The 19,210-nt window shown below is 40.7% G+C and overlaps 1 long non-coding RNA gene across 1 annotated transcript; it reads right to left on the reverse strand.

Moving 5' to 3' along the window:
- Positions 1 to 1,662: 1,662 nt before the first annotated feature.
- Positions 1,663 to 19,096, reverse strand: LOC139075890 (uncharacterized). The gene is made up of 4 exons (XR_011526797.1): positions 18,954 to 19,096; positions 17,218 to 17,299; positions 11,599 to 11,672; positions 1,663 to 4,878 (listed from the first exon to the last, which is right to left on the reverse strand). It is a non-coding gene; the product is annotated as an uncharacterized lncRNA (long non-coding RNA).
- Positions 19,097 to 19,210: the final 114 nt, after the last annotated feature.

A 19,210-nucleotide genomic window follows, 5' to 3' on the forward strand; every position in this document is an offset into this window, starting at 1 on the left:
AAACTTAATTTTTTAGCTTACTTTTTTTGTTGGAAACTGGATATTTGAAACAATAGAATGTGGCAACTCTGGACATCAGATTCTCTCCACTCCCCAGGGTTTATTTTTGTTGTTGTTGACTTATCTGAACGAACCCTGCAGAGCCTGTACTCCTTGTTGTGTGTGGTCACTGACGTCTCTGCTGAGATAGCTGAGTGATCGGCTAATGACTAGACAGAGATCTCCCAAACCCCCAGGCCCAGAAAGTGTCCCCATATCAGCAGAGGGGCTCTGTGTCCTGGGACACAGCGCTCAGCCAGGCACTGGGCGCTCTGCCTTAGCCTTCACTTCCTGCTCGTGTAGAGCCTCCAGGCAGGCAGAGGGGAGAGCTTAGGGCCTTCTCAGGTCGTCCCTGAGCATGTGCACAGCCTTAGGCATGTGCATGCTCTCCCCGGGCATGCAGCCTTCTGGAGTCACAGGAATACTTTAGAGCTTCTCAGAACTGCTACGATGCCCATTCCCCAGTTTTCCTTTTATACTTTCTGCCTCCCCGGTTGTTTGTCCCAAGCATTATTCCCTGCCTCAGGTAGTTGTGAAGTTAAACAATTGCCTCTTCATGTTTTCGAGAAATGCCCTGGGGACAAGGCTTTTTGCACCGGGTGAACTCTGAGCACCAAGTCAAGTAAAATGAAGACAGCATTGCAAGCGGGGTATCCCAGAGAACCTCTAGACGAGCCAAATAATGGCAGTTCTCTAGGAATGCAGCTTTGAAGGAGTTCCAACCACATTCTTCCCCCTCTAGGGACTTGCCAGGCTGCTGGTTTTCACCATGATTGCAACTTCAGGTTTCCAAGGTGACTGCAGAGCTGCAGGGGTCTGCGGGGATGGGGAAAGTTAAAAACAGCACAAAGCTCACTACTCTTATCATGGTTCAGCTGTTTTTCTTAAATAAATGCTCCCTAGATGGCTGCAAGCCTTTGACTACTTTCCAGAATTCTGAATAAGGGAATTGTTTTACCATTTTTGCCAGTCCCTTCTATGGAGGCAACAATTTTGGGAGGCCCTTACTCTGCCATTTTCATTGATGTCACTAGAGGTACAGTTTTAACTATTATAGGTACCTGTTTTTCCAGGCAATGTCAGTTTAGTAAAGGGGACAGAACATAACCAGAAGACACTGACAGCTGCCAGAGGAAGAGAATGCAGAAACACTAGCCTGGGCCCATTCTGTGCAGGGTAAATGGCTCCCACATATCAACTGCTCTTGAGTCTACTCTTACTCATCCCAGCTGTATTAGTTTGTTAAGGACAGCATAACAACATATCAAAGACTGCATGGATGGGCAGCTTAAATAAGAGACATGGATTGTCTCACAGTTCTGGAGGCTGGAAGTCCAAGATCAAGGCACCAGCAGGGTTGGTTTCCTCTGAGGCCTCTCTCCTTGGCTTGCAGATGGCTGCCCTCCTGCTGCCTCCTCACGTGGTCATCCCTCTATATGCACATCCCTGGTGTCTCTCTGTGTGTCCACATTTCTTTCTCGTATAAGGATACCAGTCATGTTGTTTTAGGGCCCACCCTAATGGCCTCAAAGGCTCTATCTCCAATATAGTCACATTCTGAGTCACTGGGGGTTAGGGCTTCAATGTATGAATTTTGAGGGGAAAAACAGTCTTTTCAACAAATGATGCTCGAACAATTGTATTTCCACATGCAAAAGAATGAAGTTTAACCCCCACCTCACACCATACAAAAATTAACTTGAAATAGATGTAAGACTTAAAACTCTTAGAGGAAAATGGGTGTAAATCTTCCTGACCTGAAATTAAGCAATAATTTCCTATGATATCTAAAACACAAGCAACAAAAGAAAAATAGGTAAATTGGATTTCTTCAAAATTAAAAACTTCTGTGCTTCAAAGGTCAGCATCAAAAGAGTAAAAGGACAATCCTCAGAATGGGAGAAAATATTTACAAATCATATATTTGTTAAGGGATTTGTATCCAGAATATATAAAAACTCTTTGCAACTTAACAATACAAAAACAAATAACTCAATTTAAATATGGGCAAAGAATTTGAAGAGACATCCTCCAAATAAAATATACAAATGGCCAATAAGCATTAAAAAGAAAATTCTCAATATCACTAAAGATGCTCAACATCATTAGCCATCAGAAAAATGGAAATCAAAACCTCAATGAGATACCATTTTGTACCCACTAAGATGATTATAATTTTTTTAAAAACCGACAATAAAAAGTGTTGAGGAGAATCTGGAGAAACTGGAACCCTCATACATTGCTGGTGGGAATGTAAAATGGTACAGCTGCTTTGGAACAGTTTGGCAGTTTCTCAAATGTTAAACGTAGAGATACCATATGAACCAGCAAGGCCACACTTATGTGTATATATCCAAGAGAATAGAAATATTGAAAACAAATATTCACACAAAAACTTATACATGCATATTCATAGCAGCATTATTCACAGCAGTCAAAAAGTAGAAGCAAACCAATATCCATCAACTGATGAAAAGGTAAGTAAAATGTGCTATTAAATATTCCATACAATGCAATGTTATTCAGCCATAAAAAGGAATGAAGTACTGATACATGCTACAACATGGATGAACTCTGAAAACTTATGCTAAGTGAAATAAGCCAGTCACAAAAGATCACATATTATCTAACTCCATTTACATGAAATATCCAGAAAATGCAAATCCATAGAGACAGAATATGTGGTTTCCAGCGGCTGGGAGTTGGGGGGAGGGAGGGAGAATGAGGATTAACAGTTAATGGGTATAGTGTTTCTTTTCTGGGTGATGAAAATGTTCTGAAATTAGATAGTAGTGATGTTTGTACAAATGTGCGAATATACTAAAAGCCTCTGATTGTATACTTTAAATGAGTGAATTTTATGACATCTGAATTATATCTCAAAAAACAAATAATACATATACATACAACTATACCTCTATAAGAGCAAATGAAATGATTCTTTCAAGTGTAAAGTGAACCCTACGACAGCTATCGTGTCCAGCTGGAGGTCTCCTTGACTTACTCTCAGCTGCATGCTCAATAGCTGAGGTTGCCATTAAATTAGCTAAACAAGCGAGCAGTCACAGTGAGTATTTTATAAGAAAAATGTTGAGTATCACACACAGCCTGCTGGCTTGGATCTGACATAGTGACAGTGGACACTTCCTTAATCTAAATGTCAAAGACTGCAGACGGCCACTGCAAGTTTTGGCAAAACCTGTCATGAAAGCCTAGCAAATGGGAAATTGGGCTTATTTGTGATTTACAAAATGTTTCCTTAAAAAGTATCTGAAATTCATTATTTTAAAGTAAACAACTTTGTGAGGCCCCTTGGCATGTTGGCATATGTTGCAACATAATCAAAACGTCCTACAGTAAGAGACAGCAGACAACCAACTCTGTATGAGGCCCAGTTGGTTGGAGTAAAAGTGCATGAAGTTCCTTTCAGAATTATGAGCATTTATTTTCACATAAAAAATCCAAGAAACAGCTTCATCTGACCTTGACAGGACCCTAGAAGAAACTTCTGCTGCCACATTCCAATCATATGTCCTGAGTAAATAAATGAACCACGTGGTTCCAAAGCTGGTAAATATGATACATTTTACCACTGCTACATTCACTTCAAATTATCTGGAAGGGGCAGAAGACGTTCCAGACTGTTTGTGTTTCTGTCCCTTTCCTGGAGGCTAAGCGGAGTAAATGAGACAGCGGGTGGTATTCTCAGCTCTGGGGTTCTAGCAAGCATTTTTTTTATTTGGGGGTTTGGAGACGATGTTAAAAAATAAAAGTGTGTCCTCCCTCTCTGTCCCTCCACCCCCACTGGAGGACTACAGTAATTCTGTATCCTGAGATCAGTTATTTTTCAAATGCCACAGTAAAATATGCCCAAAGGGTATGGTTTCCATTTGTTCTTGTCACTTAATGCTTAGATAACCTTGGGAAAGTTCCTTAACCTAAGTTACAAAATTCTTTGCAAAGTGGGGTTAATAATGGTACCTTCTTAATAGGGTCAGTGTGAGGACTGATTTAGTGCATGTCAAACAGGACTGCTGCACTGCCACCCTCAGGTGGCACCATCCTCATTACAGTCTGTGGGACTGGCCCCACGTAGAGCTGTGCAGCTCGGTCTGCATGGCCATACGAGGCAGTCCTACCTGACAATGCATATGGTGCACAGCAAACACTCAATAAATGGTAGCCAGTGTGATAATTATTATAGTGACCTTTTCTTGGAAGAAAGGTGAACTTGCCTCTAGATGCTTCAAAGAAGCTTGGGTTAACACCAAAAAGGAAATTAGGCATTTTCCTAGGTGCTTTCACATGCATCATTTCACTTAATCTTCACAACAACTCCATAAGGATATTATCACCTCTCTTTGACAGTTTAAGAAACTGAGACTCAGAGATTTTAAAGAAGTAAAGTTACATGATTATTAAATATTTGAGCCAGAAAAGGAAGGCAGGTCTATTAGACCCCTTACCCATACACTGTCCATGGCAGCAAGCTGCAAACTGGTCAGAGTATGCACTCTTCTTTGCTCATCCAGCATCTATTCCTCCTTCTTCTGGAAGCAGCGCCAGATTCTCCAGGACAGAGCCACCCCTCGGACATTTTCAACCCATGTGATTTGGATGACACTATCTCAGGCCTGGCAAATTGGTTTATTCTGTCCCATATGGTCACAGTGACAGTTCAAGGGTGGACACTTAGCCCAAGTCAATCCAATGAAACTCAATCCCAAGACTTTCATTAGAACAGTGGGGAAGACAGGATCTCCTTCTGCTGGACTTGAAACTATAGAGCCTGGACTTTCGAGGGCCCCTCTGAGGAAGGAGCCTGTATACAAAAGATAGCTGAGAAGAGAGAAAGAGAAATTGAGTCTGATGACATTTTTAGATCCATCTTTGCTTAGACTACATAAGCTAAAAAATTCCAGGACTTTTTTTTCTCAAACCTATTCAAATTAGTGTTTTTAGGAGGGTATTTTTTTTTTTTGTCATATACAATTCAAAAAGCCCTGATTAACCCAGGGGAGTGATGAAACTAATGCCAGGAATTCTTAAATCTATTTAAGCACCAAGCCCTTTCTGTAAATGACCTGTTAACAATGCTTATTCTGGTGGTATGTTTACTTTATGAATCTTTACGTACTTTTTTTTTTTTGAGGATGATTAGTCCTGAGCTAACATCTGCTGCCAATCCTCCTCTTTTTGCTGAGGAAGATTGGTGCTGAACTAACATCTGTGCCCATCTTCCACTATTTTATATGTAGGATGCCTGACACAGCATGGCTTGGCAAGTGGTGCACAGGTCCACACCTGGGATCCAAACCAGTGAACTCTGGGCTACCAAAGCAGAGTGCATGAACTTAATCACTATGCCACCAGGCTGGCCCCTTTATGTACTTTTTTGTAACTTGACAAAAAGATCAGAAGAGGTAACAAAAGTTGCATTAAAAAATAAAACACCAACTGATGTCAGCATCATGGCAAAGTGAGCTCTCCCAGTAAATTCTCCCCTCAAAGATACAACACAAAGGACATTCATATTCCAACAGAGGACACCCACGCAACACAAAAGACGTCTGAGAGACCCATGCAGCCATAGGTCAGAAGGTGGAGGTGCTGGAGCCTCCCCACCAAGGAAGTGGAACAAGGTAAGAGAACACTTCTCTTCCTCATGGAAGGACAGCAACCCGGGGACTGCACATGGCCTCTGGGAGGAAAGCAGGGAGGGAGCGGCAGCCCTCCATGGGAACGCCATAGATCTCCAAGGTCACTCACAACCCAGGGAAAGCCACCCACAGAGGTGACTAGCTATCACGGGTGTCTTCATCAAGCCAATACTCCAGGAGAGCAGATAGTGAGGACAGGGCAAGAGGCCCCTGAGATCATGCAGGAGAGAGAAAGCACCCCTCCCTCCCACCCGATACCCCAGCCTAGCACATGGGAGCTGTCCTTCAGATTGCAGTGGGCTCAGAATATGCAGCTCTTGACCCCCACCCATTGGCGACAGGTGGAAGCAGTGATTAAATACCACCACAACGTGGAAGCACAAATCCACACTGTCTAGCAGTATGAACAAAATATATTAAATCCCCAGACTAGAAGGAAAATGACAAATACCAGCAATCAATGCTGAGGACACAGAAATCTATAACCTAAACAATAGAGAATTCAAAATCACTATTTAAAAACTCAACAAGTTAAAACAGAATGCAGATAGACAACCCAACGAGTTCAGGAGCTACTTCACAAAAGACATTGAAACTATAAGAAGAACAAATCGGAAATATGAAAGATGAAAACACAATGGATGAGATAAAGCAGGATATGGATTCCCTGAACAATAGAGCTGATATCTTTGAAGAACGAATCAGCAACATTGAAGACAGAAATATGGAAATGCTTCAGACGGAGGAGGAGAGAGAACTAAGACTAAAAAGAAATGAAGAAAAGTCTCCAAGAAATATCCAACTCAATTAGGAAACGCAACATAAGGACTATAGGTATTCAAGAGAGAGAAGAGAAGGAGAATGGAGCAGAAATCTTGTTCAAAGAAGTAATAACAGACAACTCCCCCAAACCTGGTTAAGGAGCTGGAAATCCATGTGGAAGAAGCTACTAGATCTCCTAAATATGTCAATGCGAAAATATCTAGTGAAAGGGATATAGTTGTGAAGCTGGCAAAAGTCAATGACAAAGAAAAAATACTAAGGGCAGCAAGGCAGAAGAAAATAACTTACAAAGGAACCCCCATAATGTTTTCAGCAGATTTCTCATCAGAAACCTTACATGCTAGGAGAGGGTGGAATGATATATTCAAATCTTGGAAGGACAAAACTTTCATCCAAGGATACTCTAGCCAGCAAAAATATCCTTCAGATATAATGGAGAAATAAAAACTTTCCCAGATAAACAAAAGCTAAGGGAGTTCATTGCCACAAGGACCACCCCGCCCCCAACCCCCGAAGAAATCCTCAAGAAGGCCCTCATAGCTGAAAAAACAAGAAGAAAGGCGTTACAAAGCCCTGAGTGAGGAGATAAATAGGTAGACAAAAATCAGGAAAATGTAGCTATCCATCAAAACAGGTTAGCAAATACTCCAGTAAAACATTAAGGATAAAGAGAAGGAAAACACCAAAAACAAAGATAATCTTGTCATTTCAACCACAAACTCACAAGGTGGAATAATATGTGAGAAAAACAACTTAGGAGGGGAAGAGAAAGGGACTGAATCAGCTAAGTCTAAGGAAAAAGGGGCCATCAGAAAAGGGACTATCTCATCTATGAGACTTTGCATACAAACTTCATGGTAACCGCTACACAAAAACATAGAACAGGGACACAAATAATAAATAAGGCAAAAACGAAGAAATCCAGCATAAAAAACTACCTAACCGAATTGGAAATCCGAAATACATGGGACGAGAAACAAAGGAAATGCAGGAGAACCAGAAAACAAGTGATAAAATGGCAACATCAAGCCCTCATATATCAATAATTACTCTAAATTTAAATGGATTGAATTCTCCAATCAAAAGACACAGAGTGGCGAGATGGATTAAAGAACAAGATTCAACAATATGCTGCCTCAGGAGACACATCTCAGCTCCAATGACAAACACGGCTCAGAGTGAAGGGAGGGAAGACAACACTCCAAACTAATGGCAAACAAAAGACAGCAGGTATTGCAATACTTATATCAGACAAAGCAGACTTCAATAAGACAGGTAGAGAGGGACAAAGAGGGGCAGTATATCAGTATATAATGATCAAAGGGACATTCCATCAAGAAGACACAACACATAAATATCTATGCACCCAACACAGCAGCACCAAAGTACATAAAGCAACTATTAACAAACCTAAAAAGAGACATTAACAAGACAATAAAAGTAGGGGACCTCCACACCCCACTCACATAAATGGACAGATCATCCAGACAGAAAGCCAACAAAGAAACAGTGGAATTAAACTAAAAAACTAGACCAGATGGACTTAATAGACACATATAGAACACTCCATCCAAAAACAGCAGAATACACATTCTTCTCAAGTGCGCATGAAACATTCTCAAGAATAGACCATGTCTTGGGAAACAATGCAAGCCTCAATAAGTTTAAGAAGATTGAAATAATAACAGGCATCTTTTCTGACCACAATGCTATGAAACTAGAAATTAACTACAGAGAAAAGCTGAGAAAGGGACAAGTTGTGGAGACTAAACAACATGCTACTGAACAACCAATATATCATTGAAGAAATTAAATGAGAAATCAAAAAATACCTGGAGACAAACAAAAATGAAAACATACCATACCAACTTATACGGGATGCAGCAAAAGCAGTACTAAGAGGAAAATTTGTCAGAATACAGGCTCACCTTACCAAACAAGAAAAATCCCAAAGAAGCTATCTCACACTACACCTAACTGACTGAGAAATAGAAGAACAAACAAAGCCCAAAGTCAGCAGAAGGAGGGAAATAACAAAAATCAGAGTAGAAATAAATGCTATTGAAACAAAAAAGACAGTAGAAAGGCTCAATGAAACAAAGAGCTGGTTCTTTGAGAAGACAAGGAAAATTGACAAACCCCTAGCCAGTCTTACAAAGAAAAAGAGAGAAAGCTCAGATAAAGAAAATTAGAAATGAAAGAGGAGAAACTACAATGGTTACCACAGAAATATAAATGATTATAAGAGAATACTATGAAAAGCTATATGCCAACAAATTGGACAATCTAGAAGAAATGGATAAATTCTTAGAGTCTTACAACCTCCAAAAGCTAAATCAAGAAGAAATAGATAATCTGAATAGACCAATCACAAGTAAAGAGATTGAAACAGTAATCAAAAGCATCCGAAAGAATAAAAGTCCAAGACCAGATAGCTTCCCTGATGAATTCTACCAAATATTCAAAGATTTGATACCTATCCTTCTAAAGCTATTCCAGACAATTAGGGAAGACTAAACATTTCCTAACACATTTGATGAGGTCAACATTACCCTGATACGAAAGCTTAACAAAGACAACACAAAAAAGACAAACTACAGGTTGATATCACTGATTAATATAGATGCAAAAATGCTCAACAAAACATTAACCCACATACAGCAATATATCAAAAAGATCATACACCATGATCAAGTAGGACTTATACCAGGGACACATGGATGATTCAACATCTGCAAATCAATCGATGTGATACACCACATTAACAAAATGAGGAATAAAAACCATATGATCATCTCAATAGATGCAGAGAAAGCGTTTGACAAGATCCAACAGCCATTTATGATAAAAACTCTTAACAAAATGGGGATAGAAGGAAATTACCTCAATATAATAAGGGGCATATATGACAAACTCACAGCCAACATCATACTCAAAGGGGAAAAACTGAATGCCATCCCTCTGAGAACAGGAACAGGATAAGGATGCCCACCCTTACCACTCTTACTCGACATAGTACTGGAGGTTTTGGCCAGAGTAATTAGGCAAGAGAAAGGAATAAAAGGAATCCAAATAGGAAATAAAGAAGTGAAACTCTCACTGTTTTCAAATGACATAATTTTATATATAGAAAAGCCTAAAGAATCCATTGGAAAACTATTAGAAATAATCAACAACTACAGTAAAGTTGTGGGGTAGGAAATTAACCTATAAAAAATCAGTGCGTTTCTGTGCTCTAATAACAAACTAACAGAAAGAGAACTCAAGAATACAATCCAATTTGCAATTGCAACAAAAAGAATAAAATATCTAGGAATAAATTTAACCAAGGAGGTGCAAGACCTATACAATGAAAACTATAGGATATTATTGAAAGAAATCGATGATGACATAAAGAGATGGAAAGATATTCTATGCACATGAATTGGAAGAATAAACATAGTTAAAATGTCCATACTACCTAAAGCAATCTACAGATTCAGTGCAATCCCAATCAGAATCCCAATGACATTCTTCACAGAAATAGAACAAAGTATCCTAAAATTCATATGGGGCAACCAAAGACCCTGAATAGCTAAAGCATCCTGAGAAAAAGAACAAAGCTGGAGGCATCACAATCCCTGCCTTCAAAATGTCCTACAAAGCTATAGTGATCAAAACAGCATGGTACTGGTACAAAAACAGGCACACAGATCAATGGGACAGAATTGAAAGCCCAGAAATAAAACCACATGTCTACAGAGAGCTAATCTTCGATAAAGGTGCTAAGAACATACAATGGGGAAAGGAGAGTCTCTTCAATAAATGGTTTTGTGAAAACTGGACAGCCACATGCAAAAGAATGAAAGTAGACCATTATATTACGTCATACACAAAAATAATCTCAAAATGGATCAAAGACTTGAAGGTAAGACCTGAAACCATAAAACTTCTGGAAGAAAATATAGGTAGTACCCTCTTTGACATCGATCTTAAAAGCATCTCTTTAAATACCATGTCTTCTCGGACAAGGGAAACAAAAGAAAAAATAAACAAGTGGGAGTTCATCAGACTAAAGAGCTTCTGCAAGGCAAAGGAAACCAGGACCAAAACCAAAAGACAATCCACCAACTTGGAGAAAATATTTGCAAATCATATATCCAACAAGGGGTTAATCTCCATAATATATAAAGAACTCTCACAACTCAACAACAAAAAAACAAACAACCCAATCAAAAAATGGGCAGAGGATATGAACAGGCCTTTCTCCAAAGATATACAGACGGCCAATGGCGCATGAAAAGATGTTAAACATCACTAATCATCAGGGAAATGCAAATCAAAACTATACTCAGATATAACCTTACACCCATTAAAATGGCTATAATCACTAAGATTAAAAATAAAAAATGTTGGAGAGGGTGTGGAGAAAAGAGGACCCTCATACACTGCCTGTGGGAATGCAAACTGGTGCAGCCACTTTGGAAAACAGTACAGAGATTTCTCAAAAAACTAGAAATAGAAATACCATATGACCCAGCTATCCCACTACTGGGTATCTACCCAAACAAGTTGACATCAACAATCCAAAGTAACATATGCACCTCTATGTTCATTGCAGCACTATTCACAATAGCCAAGACATGGAAACTATCCAAGTGCCCATTGATGATGATTGAATACAGATGTGGTATAGATACACAATGGAATACTACTCAGCCATAAAAAAGACAAATTCATCCCATTTGCAACAACATGGATGGACCTGGAGGGTATTATGTTAAGCAAAATAAGCCAGACAGAGAAAGTCAAATACCATATGATTTCACTCATATGTGGAGGATAAACACACGGACAAAGTGAACAGTTCAGTGGTTACCAGGGGAAGGGGGGACGGAGTGGGCACAGGAGGTGAAGGGGAGCACTTATGTGGTGACAGACAAGTAATAATGTACAACTGAAATTTCACAATGATGTAAACTATTATGAACTCAGTAAAAAAAAAAAAACTTAAAAAATAATAAAAATAAAATAATAGGGACCAGCCCCATTGCCAAGTTGTTAAAGTTCCATGCGCTCCACTTCAGCTGCCTGGGTTCTCGGGTTCGGATCCTGGGTGCGGACCTACTCTACTCACCAGCCACGCTGTGGAGGCGTCACACATACAAAGTAGAGGAAGACTAGCACAGATGTTAGCCCAGGGCTAATCTTCTGCAAGCAAAAAAAGAGGAGTATTGGTAAGAGATGTTAGCTCAAGGAGAGTCTTCCTCACAAAAAATTAAAAGTAAAAAATAAATTTAAAAATAAAATAATAAAGTTAAAAATAATAGTAATAAAATAAAAATTAAAAGGAGCAGTTTCCAGAAAAAAGAAAAAGAAGGAATTCCATTTGGTACCTCTCAGATCCCAAACCTAATTCCTAGACTTGTATGTGGTGGTAATTCCCATCTTAACATCCTATGCTCAGACTTTTGAGTTTGGGTTAAGTAATGGTTAGTTTTATATGTCCACTTGGCTAGGCTAGAGAACCCAGCCAAGTTCAATCAAACACTAATCGAGGTGTTGCTGTGAAGGTATTTTGTAGACGTAGTTAACATCTACAATCAGTTACTTTAAATAAAAGAGATTATCCTCAATGATGTAGGTGGGCCTCATCCAATCAGTTGAAAGGCCCTAAGAGCAGAACTGAGGTTTCCCTGTTAGTGCCGTTGAGCCGATTCCAACTGCTAGTGACCCTGTATACAGCAGAGCAGTACCCTCCCTAGTCTTTCTGAGGCATTCTCTCACCTTCCAGTGCAGTACCAGACAATGCTCTGCTGTCATTCTTAGGGTTTTCATTTTTTCAGAAGTGGGGCCATTTTTTCAGAAGTGGGTGGTCAGGTCCTTCTTCCTAGTCTGTCTTAGTCTGGAAGCCCCACTGAAATCTATCCACCATGGGTGATTCTGCTGGTATTTGAAATACCAGTGGCATAGCTTTCAGCAACACACAGCCGCCACAGTATGACAGTCGACAGACAAGTGGTGTGGTTCCCTGACCGGGAAACAAACCCGGGCTGCAGCGGTGAGAGCACCGAATCTTAATCCCTAGCCTGCCAGAGGTTTCCCTGAGGGAGAAATAGTTCCTGGGGACTGCCTTGTTGCCCCTGCCCAAGGGTTTCCAGCCTGCGAGTCTACCATATGGATTTCAGACTTGCCCAGCCAGACGCCACAATCACTAAGCCAGTTCCTTGCAATAATCTCTCTCAATTGATTGATAGATGAAAGAGATCAGTCAATCGATCAGTCGATCATCCTGCTGGTTCTGTTTCTCCAGTAGAACCCTGACGGATACAAGCAGTCATGTCCTGGGTGTCTGTTGGGTACTGTTTAATCTCTAGCCCCAAGAAATGGGGAAAGCCTCCTGAACTCTCCCCTGGGAGTCAGGCCACTATATGCACACCTTCCTTTTCCTCCTTCCCTCCCTCCATCCCCCCTTATCTTCCTTCCAGAGGGCTTGTGCCTGAGAAACATGAGGGCCTCTGTCTGCTGAGAGCACCGTTTCCCCTGATCTGCCTAGCTCCTCACGCATCTGCTGTATGTTAACAGCCGTGATGAAGCCTGGCTTCTCCAATCATAGCTCTATTGCCAGCCTTACTCTTCATCTTTGTCCAATCCCACGAGTTTACCGTATTCCCTCCCTCTCTCCTTCTCAAGACCCCATTTGTCTTCACCACCGGTTAGACTGATAGCTGTCTCCCAGCATCCATTCCCCCTTCCTCATGGTAATTCCGATATTTAGCCAGCACGTAACTTTCCAGCATAAAGACTGTATTTCTCAGCCTCTTTTTCAGGTAAGTGCGCTCATATGACTAGGTGATAGCCAATGGGACATGAGCAGAAGTACTATGTTCAACTCCCAGGCTCTGCACCAGAAGGAAGGGCATGCCAAAATTAAGCATGGCGATGCTGACACTGGATTTTGTGGGCAACAGCACCACCCTAAAGGGAGCTGAGCAATAAGATGCACAGAGCTCCAGTCCTCTCCTGCCACCTGGACTTCCATCTGGTTTATGGTACCATTGTTTAGAATCTCTGCAGCAACAGCCAAAATTAGATCCTAACCAATACACCACCAAACTTGCCAAAAGAATAACCCCCTCACTCAACCTTTCTACTTCGTGGACCACTGACAGTCCTGTTCCCTGACTGCTCCGCCTCCTCCCCACCCTCAAATACGGGTGACTCTGACTCCCAAGGTCTTTCCTTAAATGTAGGTTCTCTACACTTTCTCCCTTGGCAATCTCATCCATTCTCACAGAAGACTTCGAACTCTCCTAAGGCTAACTCATCTCTAAGCACCTGATCTTCTCATCGGACTTCTCCTCGATGAGCTGCTAGCACATCAAATTCCGTATCTTTAAAACCAAACTCATGATTCTCTCTCTCTCACACACACACACTCACCGTGGGGTGAGGGGAGACAACCGGCTCTCTTCTTGATTTCCTTGTTTTGTAAATGGAGTAAATGACACCATCATCCTGCCAGGAGGCCAAGTTTAAGACTCTAAAGCAGGGGCCACACTTTCAAATGCTCACAGAGACCAGACAAGGGACAAAAGAAATGTGGAAACTGTGGGGAGTTGGAGAGTTCGTGACCAATCTAAAAAGAGCAACCAGTACTTGGCTGATTTCTGACAGGTAGGAAGGTAGGCCCAGTGTTGTGAGATCTTTTGATTTTTCAAAGAAGTAAAAAATTTGGATTTTATGTACTCTCTCGAGATTTTTTTTTTTTTTTAAGATTTTATTTTTTCCTTTTTCTCCCCAAAGCCCCCCGGTACATAGTTGTGTATTCTTCGTTGTGGGTTCCTCTAGTTGTGGCATGTGGGACGCTGCCTCAGCGTGGTCTGACGAGCAGTGCCATGTCCGCGCCCAGGATTCGAACCGACGAAACACTGGGCCGCCTGCAGCGGAGCGCGCGAACTTAACCACTCGGCCACGGGGCCAGCCCCTCTCTCGAGATTTTTTTTTTTAAAGATTTTATTTTTCCTTCTTTTTCCCCAAAGCCCCCCAGTACACAGTTGTATATTTTTAGTTGTGGGTCCTTCTAGTTGTGGCATATGGGACACCGCCTCAGCATGGCTTGAGAGCAGTGCTATGTCCGCGCCCAGGATTCGAACCGGTGAAACCCCGGGCCACAAAAGCAGAGCTTGCAAACTTAACCACTGGGCCACCGGGCCAGCCCCCTCTCTAGACTTTTTAAACAACAAAAAGCTATCTTCTGCAGAGATGATATTCAAAATACTGAACTCATAATATTTATAGATCAATATGTAAATCAAAAACTTTAAAACATGTCTCATGCTATTTTCTAAATAAACTATATATATAATTAAATGACTTGTTAAATAATATAACTTGTAGCAAAAATAATTCATCAGATCATTCTAGTAAGTGTAAATCATTTGCTGATATTTGGAAATTATTCATCTTTTGATGCAGCTGTCACTGAATTTTGTCCCTCTGAGTCATGATTTGACACGGGAAACAATATCAAATTCTTCCAACAACTTCCCTATTAAATTGATAATCAGGTGAATTTTTTTATTTTATTGAGGTCATAACAGTTTATAACATTGTGAAATTTCAGTTGTACATTATTTACCAGTCACCATATAAATGTGCCCCTTCACCCCTTATGCTCAACCCCCAAGGTAAATTTTTAAGTAGAGAATTTTTCTTTTCTTTTTTTTTTGAGGAAGATTAGCCCTGAGCTAACTACCGCCAGTCCTCCTCTTTTTTGCTGAGGAAGCCTGGCCCTGAGCTAACATCCGTGCCCATCTTCCTCTACTTTATACGTGGGACCCCTACCACAGCACGGCGTGCCAAGCGGTGCCATGTCCGCACCGAGGATTCGAACCGGCGAACGCCGGGCTGCCAAGAAGCAGAACATGCAAACTTAACCGCTGTGCCACCAGGCCGACCCCTAGAGAGTTTTTCTTAATATCAATCACATTGTTTAGTGTCGACTCCTCGGCTTCTGATGAACTAATAGCAATTACATTTAAACAGAGAATAGTTTGAGGGTTTTATACATTCAATATTTCTATTATTGATTGAGTCACAAAAATCACTTATTGAAATACCTTTTAACCAGTTCACTTATTTTACTACTTTTTGTTCCCCCTTAATCCATGGAGCTCCACAAACCAGTTGGCCAAATTTCAGGACTCAATAAACTGAAACAATTGAAAAGTTCATTACATTTTTCACTTTTGTCACCAAATACCTTTTCATATTATCTACTAAGACAATCCAATAGCTTTTCTCTTATAACCACAGGCCCTCTAGGATCAGTTCAAACTGACCCCATCCTATCAACAGAAGGTTTTTTCTGGGGCAAGCCAAAAATTTGCAACTCACACAGCCAGAGCATGGGCAGAGAAGAAAGTCTTCACCTGAAATAACACCTGGAACCAAAGACTCTCCACCCACAGAACCAAAGGACTGGGCCGTGACTGGAACTCCAAAGTCAGACTCTCATCAGAAGCAAGGGGTCACTGTCTAGGAAGATGTGCTGTTAAAGCCGCTTCCACACCTTACGGCAAGTGCTTAAAGCCCTCCAGTCAAAACCTGGCCATCAACGCTTCCGCATACCAGCCTGTGCCCCTAACCTCTTATATTTTGCCCCAAACCCTGGATCAGGGAGGCCGATTTGAGAGCTTTGCCTCCTTTCTCCTTGCTGGTCAACCCCACAAGAGCCTTTTCTTTTCTCAAAAGCTGATGCGAGGGCCAGTCCCATAGCCGAGCAGTTAAGTTCGCGCGCTCTGCTTCTGCGGCCCAGGGTCTCACTGGTTCAGATCCCGGGCGCCGACCTAGCACTGCTCATCAGGCCACACTGAGGCGGCATCCCACATGCCACAACCAGAAGGACTTACAACTAGAATCTACAACTATGTACTGGGGGACTTGGGGGAGAAGGAAAAATTTTAAAAAGCTGTGCCATAATTGGCTTTAATGCCCATCGGGCACAGAACGCCATTTGTGCGCTAATATAGATACTGCATTTTGTTTTAAACGGTATACCTTTTTTCCCACATCAATAATATCTACCACTTCTGTTTCAAAGTTTCCTTTGTTTGTTTATGTTATGGACTGAATGTTTGCATCTCTGCAAATTCTAGTTAACCCCTGACTCTCCTCCCGAGTGATTACAAGGTGGGGCTTTGGGAGGCAAGTAGGATTCGATGAGGTCATAAGGGTGGAGGTCATAAAGGACGAGTGCCCTCTAAGAGTCACAAGAGAGCTTCCTTCCTCTGCTCTGCTCTCCACTATGTGAGGATACCACAGAAGTCGGCAGTCTGCAATCCAGAAAAGGGTTCTCACCAGAACCCACCAAGCTGGCACTCTGATCTCAGACTTCCAGCCTCCAGAACTGTGAGGAATAAAGTTCTGTTGCTATGAGTCACCCAGCCTGTGGTACTCTGTTACAGCAACCTGAGTCGACTACGACAGCTTACATACGTTCAATCATTTTATAGTCCATTGAGATAATGTCAGCTCTAACAATTAAAACATTTTTCTCGTACACCTGAAATTATACAATGTTATAAACCATTATGATCTCAGTAAAATTACTGGGAAACAAACATTTTTCTCATAAAGCTAAAATAAATATTGACATTTCCATTAAAATATTAAGGCCCAAACTCTTAAAAACCTATTTTTCAAATGGCTAACCACTCCATATCAGTTCTACTACAGTGAACACAGAGCTTACTGATTTCCAAACTGCCGTCCACTGAGCTTCGATCTTCATTACTTAACTTGCAGTTCTGTTATTTGCTGTGACAGAAAAATAGCTTGTTGAAAGAAAACAATACGAGAATTACCTGACTTTGGCTTCATATTGCTTTATCTAAAATTAATTTGATAACGTACTGCTAAATTAAAACATCCAGATTTTTCCTAAACTTTTGGCTGAAATTTCAGACTCTCTCTTGCATTACAATGGCACTTTTTGTACGAAACCCAGTGACTTTTTTTTTAATTGTTGTAAAATATTCCAATGACTTTTTTTTTTTTTTTTTTGCCATGGAAGACTTGCCCTGAGCTAACATCTGTTGCCCACCTTCCTCTTTTTGTATGTGAGCCACCACCACAGCATGGCCACTGACAAGTAGTGTAGGTCCACGCCCAGGAACCGAACCTGGGCCACCAAAGCAGAGCACGCCAAATTTAACCACTAGGCTACCAGGGCTGGCCATCCAATAACATTTTAATGGAAAGATTTTTCAATGAAATACAATTTTTCTTGCCCATCAAGTTCAATATGTTGTATTAAATGTGGTTCCCAGTGCCATAAGATCAACAAAAACCATTATCTTCAAAATCTTGAAATTTGTATTTTAAGCAATTAAAACATTTATGTTATGTTTCAGCTTCTCTGATGATGATTTAAAATGAACTACATTGACTCATGTTTTCCAAAACGTTTTCTCATTTAGGTCCATCCACGTTTCGTAGTAAGTGGGTCCATAGTACCCATGTCCCTATCCATACTATTCTTTTAGAAGTTCTATTATTTTCATGGAAATGCTCAGTTATATTTTATTATACAGTGCTAAAAATTCTGACAGCACCTTCTAAATCTTTTTGATTGCTTTATCCTCACTCTGATAACATTTTGGAGAGTTTTAAGTATGAAATCGATTATGTCTTAAATTTCTTCCTCATTGATGATCACAAATTTTCTTCACTTGAACCACAAGTTTTAACAGCATTCTGATACAGGTTTAACAGCATCCTCATAAAACATACACGTTTAGCAACTTGATCTTTTAACTGGTAACTTTTGAGCACTATTAACATCCAACATTTCTCTCAGTAGCAATAAGCCAAATTACTGATTGAAAAAATCGTTACTTTCCATTCCAGAACTTCAGGTTTTTGCAATAAAATTTATTTAATACAAATTTTATTTTGTGCAGATTCTTGCAGAGGAGCAAAACAAGTTCCAGGTTGGGATGCGCTCTTAACACTCCTTTGTTCTTCTGCAGATTAACAAGATTCATGTTTATTATATTTAAAAGTATTAAAAACTTACCCAGATTTTGCTGTCTCTTTATTCTAGGTATTTGTTAATATTTTATAATAAAATGCATAAATATAAAAACACTGCACACCTGCTACTTTTTGAAATTACAATGAGTTAACAATAAAATTAAAGTATTTTAAGCTAGTGATACTCCTAAAGAAGTTACTGTTTTGTTAACACATGCAACTTAGCCACAGTCCCTTCAGTGACACAGGCCGTACTGTGTCATGCATGTTTCTACAATCGGGGGCAGTTTTTCAATGATACTAACATCCTAAAACTATCAGTGCAAACCGCTAAGTTTATATTAAAATGTGGATTATTACCTAACTGTAACACATTGCAATTACTATGATACCATTACCATTCCCAGGAAGTATTTCACTATTTTAACCATCAGTATGGCGCGGCGTGCATACCCGCTAATATCAGCTCTGGCCTGTCGGCTGGATTGGTCCAGAGACCGCCAGTTTGAGCTTCCGGCCGAAACTCCAGATTATCAAGGGTCCTGGATCTGAAGACGGGGCTGCGTCTGGAACGCATCTCTAGAAGAGCAGTCTTACTTTTTCGTGTGAGGCACAGAAATCAAGTGACGTCACACCTGGGCAGCTTCACTAATTGAAGCCGCCTGCCTGCCCCCCACCCCTCATAGTCACTTTAATTTCCCATCCTTGGA

The sequence above is a fragment of the Equus przewalskii genome, chromosome 15 (assembly GCF_037783145.1).
Source record: "Equus przewalskii isolate Varuska chromosome 15, EquPr2, whole genome shotgun sequence".
NCBI classification, from domain to species: Eukaryota; Metazoa; Chordata; class Mammalia; order Perissodactyla; family Equidae; genus Equus; species Equus przewalskii.